The sequence below is a fragment of the Anabrus simplex genome, chromosome 1, assembly GCF_040414725.1.
Source record: "Anabrus simplex isolate iqAnaSimp1 chromosome 1, ASM4041472v1, whole genome shotgun sequence".
Taxonomy (NCBI): domain Eukaryota; kingdom Metazoa; phylum Arthropoda; class Insecta; order Orthoptera; family Tettigoniidae; genus Anabrus; species Anabrus simplex.
The window spans coordinates 403,052,429-403,065,225 of record NC_090265.1 but is presented as its reverse complement, the minus strand read 5'-3'; the positions used below and the strand labels follow the sequence as shown (position 1 = coordinate 403,065,225).

The window sequence follows — 12,797 nt, the reverse complement described above, 5'->3', positions numbered from 1 at the left end:
TCAAGTTCATAGATTTTCTCAGTTTTACAGCATCCATATATTTAAAAAAAAGCAAATGTATCAGCGTACTGCTCAGAAACGGGGAAAACTCAGTCTTGGGAAGTCAATTGAGTAGAGGGGGTTCAATTCCCATCTCAGCCATCCTCGAAGTGGTTTTCCGTGGTTTCCCACTTCTCCTCCAGACAAATGCCGGGATGGTATCTAACTTAAGACCATGGCCACTTCCTTGTCTATCCCTTCCGATCTTTCCATCCCCCCACAAGGCAACTGTTCAGCATAGCAAGTGATGCCGCCTGGGCTAGGTACTGGTCCTTTTTCCCAGTTTTATCCCCGACCGAAAGTCTCATGCTCCAGGACACTGCCCTTGAAGCGGTAGAGGTGGAATCCCTCGCTGAGTTCGTGGGAAAAATCAACCCTGGAGGGTAAACAGATTAAGAAAGAAATAAAGATTGCTCAGAAAGGTAATTGTTATGGAGAAAGCTGTTGTTGATAATGGTAGTAAATATCCTCTTCTTGAACAAAAAAGAACAAAATCTTCACAAAATGTTGATAGAGCCCTCTGGTTCCCAGCTCATGATATAGATGAAGTTCCCAATCATATGGAAAGTAATCAGGGGTGGATAGAAATCGCCAAAACAACACAAACAATCCCTATGCACATATGCCCTACGGTAGATCGATTACGAGTTACGCTTATTTTAGTTATTGGATGGAATGGGGGAAGAGTTCCGTTACGTACACACCGAGCTCGATAGCTGCAGTCGCTTAAGTGCGGCCAGTATCCAGTATTCGGGAGATAGTAGGTTCGAACCCCACTGTCGGCAGCCCTGAAATTGGTTTTCCGTGGTTTCCCATTTTCACACCAGGCAAATGCTGGGGCTGTACCTTAATTAAGGCCACGGCCGCTTCCTTCCCACTCCTAGCCCTTCCTTGCTCATCGTCGCCATAAGACCTATCTGTGTCGGTGCGACGTAAAGCAACTAGCAAAAAAAAAAAAAAAAAAATGAAAGTAGCGTTACGTACACTGCAGTACTTCACCAGCGTGCAGAAAAAGGTTTCCATCGAATACGTGCGATGCCTGGAGTGTTCGGACGTGTCCGACAATCAATGAGGTGGCGTGTTTAGGCGTATGTTGGACATTTTGAGGACTTCTTGTACAGTACTAGAATGCTTTTTTATTGCTACTGGTACAAAACATAAAACATGGCCACAGCTACTAGATGTGTGATGTGTCAGGTAAGCCTATTGCCAATACTTCGCGTAAAAAGTTGGAAAGTCTTTATCATCATCATCATCATCATCATCATCTGTTTACCCTCCAGGGTCGGTTTTTCCCTCGGACATAGCGAGGGATCCCACCTCTACCGCCTCAAGGGCAGTGTCCTGCAGCTTCAGACTCTTGGTCGGGGGATACAACTGGGGAGTATGACCAGTACCTCGCCCAGGCGGCCTCACCTGCTATGCTGAACAGGGGCCTCGTGGAGGGATGGGAAGATTGGAAGGGATAGGCAAGGAAGAGGGAAGGAAGCGGCCGTGGCCTTAAGTTAGGTACCATCCCGGCATTCGCCTGGAGGAGAAGTGGGAAACCACGGAAAACCACTTCCAGGATGGCTGAGGTGGGAATCGAACCCACCTCTACTCAGTTGACCTCCCGAGGCTGAGTGCACCCCGTTCCAGCCCTCGTACCACTTTTCAAATTTCGTGGCAGAGCCGGGAATCGAACCCGGACCTCCGGGAGTGGCAGCTAATCACGCTAACCACTACACCACAGAGGCGGCCTGGAAAGTCTTTAACGCGTTTAAATTTTCATTTTATGTTGGGATGTACGACCCACCCGCGTTTATTTCCCGCATATTTGGGAACATCCTGTATAGCATTAGAAACATAACAGGAAACACTAAGGCAATCAGCAAAGTAGAACAACCAGGACCTTCAGAAACCCACTTGTGTTGGTTCGGTAGAAGAGATGAGTCAACAAGGGAGATGAACAAGAACCGTATAAGAGAGAATCCAGGCAAAGTAAACAGGCAATTTGCAGATTAAGTTCGCAGTTCTGAGGGAACTATTCTGTGCAATGCACTGTTGTTCCCTACAGCAGAAGAAAGCACAATAAAACCAGTGATTTCTACATCTGAATGGGGAATATAGTGGGATGCACTTTAGCAATCACGATGATAAACACTTTCACTCACACGTAACTGCTTCACGCCCCACTTTCAATTATCAATGCCGGATGAGTGGCTCTGACGGTTAAGGCGCTGGCTTTCTGAGCCCGAGCTGGCAGGTTCGATCCTGGCTCACTCCGGTGGTATTTGAAGGTACTAAAATACGCCAGCTCCGTGTCAATAGATTTACTGGCACGTAAAAGAACTATTGCGGGACAAAATTCCGGCACCTTGGCGTATTCGAAAACCGTAAAAGTAGTTAGTGGGACGTAAAACCATTATTATTATTATTATTATTATTATTATTATTATTATTATTATTATCACGTGATCTTCATCCCTCTCAAGTTGGCTTATTATGTCCGACCCGTCTATTCAATCAAAACCAAACAGATCTATTTAAAGGATTGTATGATTATGTTACCACTTTTCTTCTTCTTCTTAATCTGTTTATCCTCCAGGGTCGGTTTTTCCCTCGGACTAAGCGAGGGATCCCACCTCTACCGCCTCAAGGGCAGTGTCCTGGAGTTTCAGACTTTGGGTCGGGGGATACAACTGGGGAGAATGACCAGTACCTCGCCCAGGTGGCCTCACCTGCTATGCTGAACAGGGGCCTTGTGGATGGATGGGGCGATTGGATGGGACAGGCAAGGAAGAGGGAAGGAAGCGGCCGTGGCCTTAAGTTAGGTACCATCCCGGCATTTGCCTGGAGGAGAAGTGGGAAACCACGGAGAACCACTTCCAGGATGGCTGAGGCGGGAATCGAACCCACCTCTACTCAGTTGACCTCCCGAGGCTGAGTGGACCCCGTTCCAGCCCTCGTACCACTTTTCAAATTTCGTGGCAGAGCCGGGAATCGAACCCGGACCTCCGGGGGTGGCAGCTAATCACGCTAACCACTACACCACAGAGGCGGTGTTACCACTTTTACAGTTTACAAATAATTCTTCGTGCCGGGCGAGTTGGCCGTGCGGGTAGGGGCGTCCGGCTGTGAGCTTGCATCCGGGAGATAGTGGGTTCGAATTCCACTGTCGGCAGCCCTGAAGATGGTTTTCCGTGGTTTCCCATGTTCACACCAGGCAAATGCTGGGGCTGTACCTTAATTAAGGCCACGGCCGCTTCCTTCTACCTCCTAGGCCTTTCCTATCCCATCGTCGCCATAAGACCTATCAGTGTTGGTGCGACGTAAAGCCACTAGCAATTAAAATTCTTCGTACCATATTTACTCTATGTCATTTTAGAGCAGACTTTGTTCCGAAGTGATTGCAAATTATTAAAGATAAGACAGTCATTTAAAAAGTCCTTCACATTATTTAGAGATGGGTACTCAATATCGAACGATACTACTACAGATGAACTCGATACTTTTCGATACAATTTTAATAGAGTAGGGACATTTTTAGTTATTATGGCCAACTTGCCAGAAGTGGTATATTTTAAAGTGGTCTCAAAGAACACGTCTCAACTCATGTTTCAAAGTAGCAGGTAGCAGACGTAGCAAGAAATTGGGCTCGTTTCTAGCTTTCCTGATCCCATAACAAATTTCTGAATTGCTGCAGATGTTCTGGTGCCAGTTTGTCTGAAGTAGAATTTTTTAAAAGTTGTGTACGTGCCGAATTGTAGCTTGAGGAAGATATTTCCGAACATGATCTTGCACAAATTATTTATTTTCACTTTGGACGGCTGAGGGAAAAACCACGCTCCACCTACAAAATAACTTAATTCTCAGTGGAACCAATAACGGACACTTTCACCTGTGGTCTATTTAACTATCAGATAACAAGTAAGGAAACGACTTCTTTACCTTTAGCATAAACATCTGATTTTTTATTTTAGATTACTATTTTAAAATTTAAAGTTAGTTGCTGTTTTGAAATGATAGAAGCCAGTGTGTTTCGTAATCTAGCACTTTTGGATAATATGAGTGAAGTGCGGAACTATATCCATTTGTAAAAGAGAGTTTCTCGAAGGGAGAAAAATCTCACAACAACAGCAACCTGAAAAAGCATGTCACCTCAGTCCATAAAATTGTTTTCACATACAAAAAACTGAAATTCAAGACAGTGAACGTGTAACAAGTGAAGAATAATGACAGTAGGAGAGCCTGTGCCTGTTCATTTCATTTCGAAGTCGTTGTCTTCTGCAAAAGCAATACGAGCCAACTTCCTCTCACATCTTCTGGAAGGTAAATCCAAATTTAAGCCGGGAGATAATCGATCGAAGTTAATTACCAGGAAAATAGCTTACATGATGTGAAAAAACAAACACCATTTAGTATTTGAGCAGTTTATTTAGCACCTTAAACCTAGATATAGTACGGATATTCGTAAGCACTTATCAAATGACATCCTCCTAGAACTGTATCAACAATAGAAGCCGATGACCTTCGATGTTAGGCCCCTTAAAACAACAAGCATCATCATCATCAAAACATGAGCTCCGAATTGCACGTAGCGTAACAGTCACGACGGATTTGTGAGCATCAACAGGAACCGAAAACTATCAAAGTATCACCATTACACAAACAAACATTCTGCTTAGCTTTGAGAATCTTTGTGCATTTTGAGGATTGTTTGAAATTTTCCACTAATTTTCTACATTACGCAATGAGATGCTTTTTAACATAGGTTTGTATAAAGATGCGTAAGTAACTATACAATACGACAATATACTTTATTTTAATTTATAATTATACTGATAATAAGTGTTAATTTGAAATGCCTATTTAATAAATAATATTGTATTTAGAAATTTGTGTTTTACTATTTTAATTCAAGAATGAAAATACTGGAGTTTTGAGTATCGAGAAAAAACATAAATTGTTATAGGATACCGACCAAACTGGTATCGACCCATTTCCAATATTATTTTAGTTTGAGCAGGTTGAAATTTGGTTAATTTCGGTCCATCCATGTGAAAATAGATCGCGCTGTAAATTATAATTTAATATTTAATTTATATTTAATGTATTTAAAGTCCGACTCCATGGCCGAATGGTCGGTATTGAGGCCTTTGGTTTAGAGGGTCCCGGGTTCAATTCCCGGCCGGATCAGGATTTTAATTACATCTGATTAATTATTCTGGCTGGGGGACTGGCCGTTTGTGTTTTTTCCCAACATTTTCCTCTTCGTATTTAAACAATACACGACACTGCCAACCACCACAGAAACACGCAATAGTGATTACATCCCTCCGTATAGGGTTGACGTCAGGAAGGGTATCCGGCCGTAAAGCAGGGCCAAATTCGCGACGCCACAGGTATGGGAAAAGCTGTAGAATAAGAAGACGATTTAATTTATTTAGTGGAGGTTATTTTCCGTATGTAGCCTGGAGGATGGGGACTGGTACAGGAGAGCCCCGTCCGTCCTCCTTTCCCTGCCCTTCATATTTTCACACATAATCTGTTATCCGCAACGACAATCCTCCATGACTACCGCGTGACTAGTTACTTACTCTCGCATTGTTTTATCGCAACGTGAATTCCTTTCCTCATTCAAGCGTTTCGAACGAATTAGAGAGCTTTCCGTAAAAGCAAGAAGGCAATAACGACGGCGACGACGATGATTTGAACTAATTTCTGTCAATGTGAAACACTCCACTGCTAAGTTTAATTCTTCCGTTGGAAACCATATACATTACGTATGTTTATTGCGCACCTAAAACTAGAGCCTTGCACGGAAGTTAGTGTCTTGGCGGATGCAAACTGTATGGCAGCGCGGATAATTTTACTTGTAAGTTAAGGGTTATTCTGCCCGAAGGCAGGTCCGAACCTCCGCAGAGGTGTTCCTGAGCCGGAGTTTACGTGCGGTAGGGTGGCCAGTTCCTTTCCGCTCCTCCATTCCCTTACCCCCTACCAACAGCGCGTGGCAACCCATCCAACTCCTGACCACGCCCAATGTTGCTTAACTTCGGAGATCTCACGGGATCCGGTGTTTCAACACGGCTACGGCCGTTGGCATTCTACTTATAATTTCTAAATAATGAAGATTATTGATTTTCAGTCAGGTGTACTCTTATTTTTGCTGTTGGTTAGGTGACCCTTGACGGTGGTGTGGGAGAATGGTGATATATAAAGAGCCTTGAGACCATAAATCCGTAAATCTGACCTAAGCCTAACTGGCTCCTGTCCGCGATTATTGTAAGGAAGGGACAAAGGTTAATACGTCGGTAGCTGTCGCAAGAGAAAATCCTTCATAAATCTGTGACCGTAAGGAGTCTGGTGACAGGTATCAGGCTTATTATTATTATTATTATTATTATTATTATTATTATTATTATTATTATTATTATTATTATTATGTTGTAATGTTGAAAACGTGTCTTAGCAGACAAAGTAGTGGTTTCCATACTACGAAAAAGTAAAATTAAGCATTTTCCTCCATTGTGCCGAAAGTTGAAGGACTAAAGGGCCCGCAAAGGTTTCAAATTGCGAGTCTTGGATAGCTCTATCAAACTAAAAAACAAAATTTGAAAATCACTTCCGGCCTAAATGCAGTTCCGGAAATGGCTTGTTTCTTTACTCGTTTTTTTTAATTGATTCAAATTCTAGCCAAATTAACTTATTTACATAACTCTGTCTGTAATGTATTCCTTGGTTCACTACCCTCAAGCAGTTTTTAATTTTTTTTACAAGTTTTCACACCGAATATAGTTATAACGGTTTAAGTGAAACCATGACGACATGGTGAAACTCTGCATTGATTCACATTAGCGCCCGTAGTGGTAGAAATAAAAGGCAAACTGATAATCTAATCGACCGGATAACGATCACTAAGAAAAGGATTGTAATTTTTAGGAATAAATAAAGAATGTATTCTCATACTTTATATATTAAAAAGAGTTTACTGAAATCAGCTTTGGCCAATCCGTCCGTCCTTTCTACTGGACCGATTTGCTTCATTTCTGTTTTACTCTCTCCGGAATTACCCGCCAGTGAATCGTCTCTTAGGTTCAGTCAACTTTGAGTAATCCTAAAATCAAATCATTAAATGACTCCTCCAACAATTGCAGGACCGAGCTCGATAGCTGCAGTCGCTTAAGTGCGACCAGTATCAAGTATTCGGGAGATAGTAGGTTCAAACCCCACTGTCGGCAGCCTTGAAAATGGTTTTCCGTGGTTTCCTCATTTTCACACCAGGCAAATGCTGGGGCTGTACTTTAATTAAGGCCACGGCCGCTTCCTTCCCACTCCTAGTCCTTTCCAGTCCCATCGTCGCCATAAGACCTATATGTGTCGGTGCGACATACAGCGACTAGCAAAAAAAAAAGAAAAAAGTTGCAGGCGAAGGCTTACCCTAACCCGCTATACATTCTCTACTTAGCAAGTAACTAAGCGACTAAAACATTCATTAATATTCTGATATATGTGATTTTCATCCTTGGTAATGTCAAGACAGAGAGTATACACTTCCTCTGATGATGGAAGAATACTATTCTCTGCTAGACACTCTTTGTTCTCTGCCCTTCCTCAGTTTCTGAATATACTCAACAGATGGCAGAATACTCCTAATAACTTTCATGCTGCCATGAGAAAACAGTACGTACAGACGGGAAGGTATAGAGTCAACTAGCCTTCTGTACGACCATTAATAACGTGCGGGGACAAACCCGTAAAAAAGTGGATAGTCTACTTACCCGAACCAGGATTCACCCACGGCCAATTGATCTATATACGGCTGAATGGTCGAACCACAGAGAATATTGTACGAAAACAAGTGTTATAAACTACATTCTTCTTCATCATCATCATCATCATCATCATCATCATCATCATCATCATCATCATCAATGTCCCACTCCAGTCGTCTGGGTGTGGTTCCGTGGTTCAAATCCCGGTCACTCCATGTGAGATTTGTGCTGGACAAAGCGGATGCGGGACAGGTTTTTCTCCAGGTACTCCGGTTTTTCCCTGTCATCTTTCATTCCAGCAACACTCTCCATTACCAGGCGAGTTGGCCGTGCGATCGGCACGCGGCTGTGATCTTGCATCCAGGAGATAGGTTCGAGCCCCACTGTCGCCAGCCTTGAGGAAGGTTTTCCGTGGTTTCCGATTTTCACACCAGGCAAATGTTGGGGCTGTACCTTAAATAAGGCCACGGCCGCTTTCTTCCAACTCCTAGGTCTTTCCTATCCCATTGTCGCCATAAGACCTATCTGTGTCGGTGCGACGTAAAGCCACTAGCAAAAAAAAAATTATCTCCATTACCATTACATTTCATCTGAGGAGTGCGACAGGCTTCGGCAGCCGGCACAGTTCCTATCCTCGCCGCTAGAGAGGGCTTCATTCATTCCATTCCTGACCTGGTCGAATGACTGGAAAGAGGCTGTGGATTTTCACTTTATAAACTACATTCCCGGTATTACATTTCATATAATTATTGAAAAGGGCAGAACTGCAACAGGCATATCAAGAGTTATTTGACCTATTTTAAGGAATGCTAAAATACGTAGCTCAAATCCCTAGGATGTTATCAACATTGAGTTGCTTGTCTGGAGGGCTAGAACTGTGGATTTTATGTTAACAGATATATCCGTTTTAATATCTTGGGTGCAATATCTTTCTTTCTTAATCTGCTTATCCTTCAGGGTCGGTTTTTCCCTTGGACTCAGAGAGGGATCCCACCTCTACCGCCTCAAAGGCAGTGTCCTGGAGCTTCAGACTCTAGGTGGGGGATACAACTGGGGAGGATGACCAGTACCTCACCCAGGCGGCCTCACCTGCTATGCTGAACGGGGGCCTTGCGGGGGATGGGAAGATTAGAAGGGATAGACAAGGAAGAGGGAAGGAAGCTGCCATGGCCTTAAGTTAGGTACCATCCCGGCATTTGCATAGAGGAGAAGTGGGGAAACCACGGAAAACCATTTCCAGGATGGCTGAGGTGGTAATCGAACCCACCTCTACTCAGTTGACCTCCCGAGGCTGAGTGGACCCCGTTCCAGCTCTCGTACCACTTTTCAAATTTCGTGGCAGAGCCGGGAATCGAACCCGGGCCTCCGGGGGTGGCAGCTAATCACACTAACCACTACACGACAGAGGCGGACTGGGTGTAATATACTGGAGTTAAATATTTACAATATCCGCGGATAACCATTCGCGGATGAGGATGAAGGAAGTGCCGATGCGGATAATATTTTGTATATCCGCACAGGGCTCTACTTAAACCCTACCGTCCTTGGCGTGGCACGGTTCACCTCGAGCCGACTCTGAACCTAGTGTCATGATTATCACTAGAGAGTGTCGCAATCGTTTCCGATTTAGTACGAATTGTAGACCCTTAAATTAAGAGTGAAGGTATCGTCTAAAAAAGAGAAGGGCCATGAAAGTCGTGAAATTCTTATTTAGGCTTCATAAAACTAATACCGGAAGGACTGAAAACAAAACCACGAGTTGTCTAAGGAATGTTAGGGAATATAAAAGTCAAAAGCCTATCGCAAGTAAACCACTCTAACGTTCAAAGGGCGGGCTGAGTGGCTCAGACGGTTGAGGCGTTGGCCTTCTGACCCCAACTTGGCAGGTTCAATCCTAGCTCAGAGCGGTGGTATTTGAAGGTGCTCAAATACGACAGCCTCGTGTCGGTAGATTTACTGGCACGTAAAAGAACTCCTGCGGGACAAAATTCCGGCACCTCGGCGTCTGCGAAAACCGAAATAGAAGTTAGTGGGACGTAAAGCCAATAACATTATTATTATTATTATTATTATTATTATTATTATTATTATTATTATTATTATTATTATTATTATTATTATTATTAACGTTCAACGATGAGAGTCCCTAGGGAATAAACCAATGGATGCGAGTCAACGACTTAACACACTGATAAAACCGGTCTGTAATTGGTAAGAAAATCGTGGACTGTAATTCTGCACCAGTATTTACTTCAAGTTAGTGAGGAGAGGAACATTTCAAGATAGCTACAGCGCGGTGAAGACCCTGCTGTAATTCCGCATCTAGCTAGATCACATGCCGCTAGGAGAAATTCTTGCAGTGTGCCAACACCAGACAAAAAGTTTACTATGTGACATTTCATACCAGGAGATGTTGACTAAAGCAGGAAGAGATCTCAGTGTGATGAGTGAAGAGATTTCTTCATCACGTGGATCAGACAAGCAATTAATATTATACTCTTTCCACCACGCTATTGCAACAAACAAGATATCCTGCTGTTTATGCTCACGATGATTGATTAGTAGCTAGAAATAGACAATGACTGAAGTGGCAGCTTTCTTTTGGTGGATGGATCAATGGTCAGACAAAATTACGCAATCCTATTAGATGTATATCATTGGCTGTTGCGATAATCTTCTTCTACCACTTTCCCCACATCTGTGGGGTCGCGGGTGCGAAGTGTGTCGCATCTGGGTTTGACCTTGTTTTACGGCCGAATACCCTTCCTGTCGCCAACCCTATGTGGAGGGATGGAATTACTATTGCGTGTTCCTGTGGTGGTTTTTAGTGTGATGTGTTGTGTGAATATGAAGAGGAGAGTGTTGGGATAAACACAAACAACCAGTCATAGAGCCAGAAGAATTAATCAGACGCGATGAAAATCCCCAACCCTGCCGGGAATCGAACCCGGGACCCCTCTGAACCGAAGGCCACAACGCTAACCAATCAGACAAGGAGTCAGAGTGAAAATTAATTTTCAATGTATGTATCCTGTAACCTTATATTTCACGTCCAAGTACTCGAGTAGATTTGCGACTGATCAGGTCAGTACCGCTGTTGGTCAAGCACTAATTCTCTGTGATCAAGGTTTCAGGTTCGAATCCCTGACAGACCTGTATCAGCAAATGTAAAATATAGCTTTCCAGAACAAAATTGCGGCACACCAGCGTATCTCAAGACGGTTCATAGTTTAATGGGCGTTAAACATACAACAGTATTTTATACTAAAGATTGACATATAGCATGCGATTAACTAACAAAATATCGACGATTGTATAATATACAAAAACATCGCATACAAACGATAACAAGTTAGTTTACACGTATCTTATAAATAGCCACTCGAAACTGCTCTAGACTACAGTCTCGTTAGAATAGGGAAGAAACAAAGATAATATGGTTTACAATACTGCATTGGACCAGACGCCCTTATGGAGAGCGACTCATGTAAAAACTTACGAGTCCACGTAAAAAAAGATCTAAAATAGGACATTCAGGAAGAAAATATAATTAGCTCGTTACTAAAGTGTGCAAGTATTTACATTTCATAATAAGTGAACTTAAGGCAGCAGTTCCTAGGCGAAGGCACAGGGCTATCTGTCGCTACTGATGCCAGGTCTGAACTAGACATGATACAACAAAAGGCTACGTGGTTCGTGATTAATGATTTCACTCCTAGTAGAAGTGTTACAAGTATGATAGAAAACAACTTAAGTGGGAGACTCTGGAGGCTGGAAGGAAAAGATCACGGTTTTGTGCCGTGTACAATGCCTATACGAAGAAGCCAGCTTGGGAGTGCTGGACAGTCAATGCTCTTTGATATTTAAGCAGGGCCGATCATTCACGCAAAGGGAAAGGACAACCACAAAGAACAAACTATTGAAAATACTCGATTGTGAATCGGATATTGATAATGGCAATTGATTTCCTGCAGCAGTGCGTACAATAAAATATCTTTTTTCAGGATAAAATTGCGGCACAACGGCGTATCTCTAGACAGTTCATAGTTTAATGGACGTTCAACATACAAGAGTACTTTATATTACAAAGTGGCGTATAGTATGCGCGTAAATAACCAAATGTCGACGATTGTGTAATATACAGAAAAATCCGACACTAACTATAGCAACTAATTAGGCTAAAAGTCTTATCCCAAATATGCAGGATGCTTCAAGGGAAAACTTCAACTATCCTGTACATTTTGTGTAAATTTCTATGTGAAGGTGTTGTAAATACAACATATATATTGTCAACGTACCGCTCAATCTACTGTAAATCTTAAAATATGTTAAAAAATGTATCGGTAAATTGCTATGTGATTGTTCTGTAATTATTATGTTAGGCTACTTGCAATGGAATAGTTTGTAAATTTAATATGAAATACTATGCTATTGCTTGTAATTAATATTTAAAACCGCAAGTAATTTTCAGTTTACATTTATGTCTTTCTTCTTCTTCTTCGACCATCATAGAGTATAATCCTTTGTTGGAATGTAATTCTAATTTTCTTTTAATTTAGTTGCTATAGACATGTCTAGAATTTGGGTTGGGACAAAGGAAAGAAAGAGGAAGTCGGCTGGTTGAATTGTACACCGATCATAATTTAATCCTTGCTAATACTTGGTTCAAGCACCACAAATGACGACCGTATACGTGGACGAGACCTGCAGACACTAGAAGGGATCAAATAGACTTCATTATGAGTAGGCAGAGATTAAGAAATCAGGTGTTGGATTGCAAGACTTTCCCAGGAGCTGACGTGGACTCTGGCCAAAACTTGCTGGTCATGAAATGCCATGTGAAGTTGAAGAAATGAAAGAAAGGAAAGAATACAAGGAGATGGGATCTAGACAAGTTGAAAGAAAAAGGTGAGAGGGATTGTTTCAAGGAACATGTTTCACAAGGACTAAATGAAAAGGGTGAAGGTAACACAATAGACAAAGTAGAAGAAGAATGAGATCAGT

General features: G+C 42.4%; 1 protein-coding gene across 1 annotated transcript in view; it reads right to left on the bottom strand.

Moving 5' to 3' along the window:
* LOC137498885 (uncharacterized) overlaps window positions 1-12,797 on the bottom strand; it is a 155,179-nt gene that overhangs the window by 19,501 nt on the left and 122,881 nt on the right. The window lies entirely within an intron of this gene.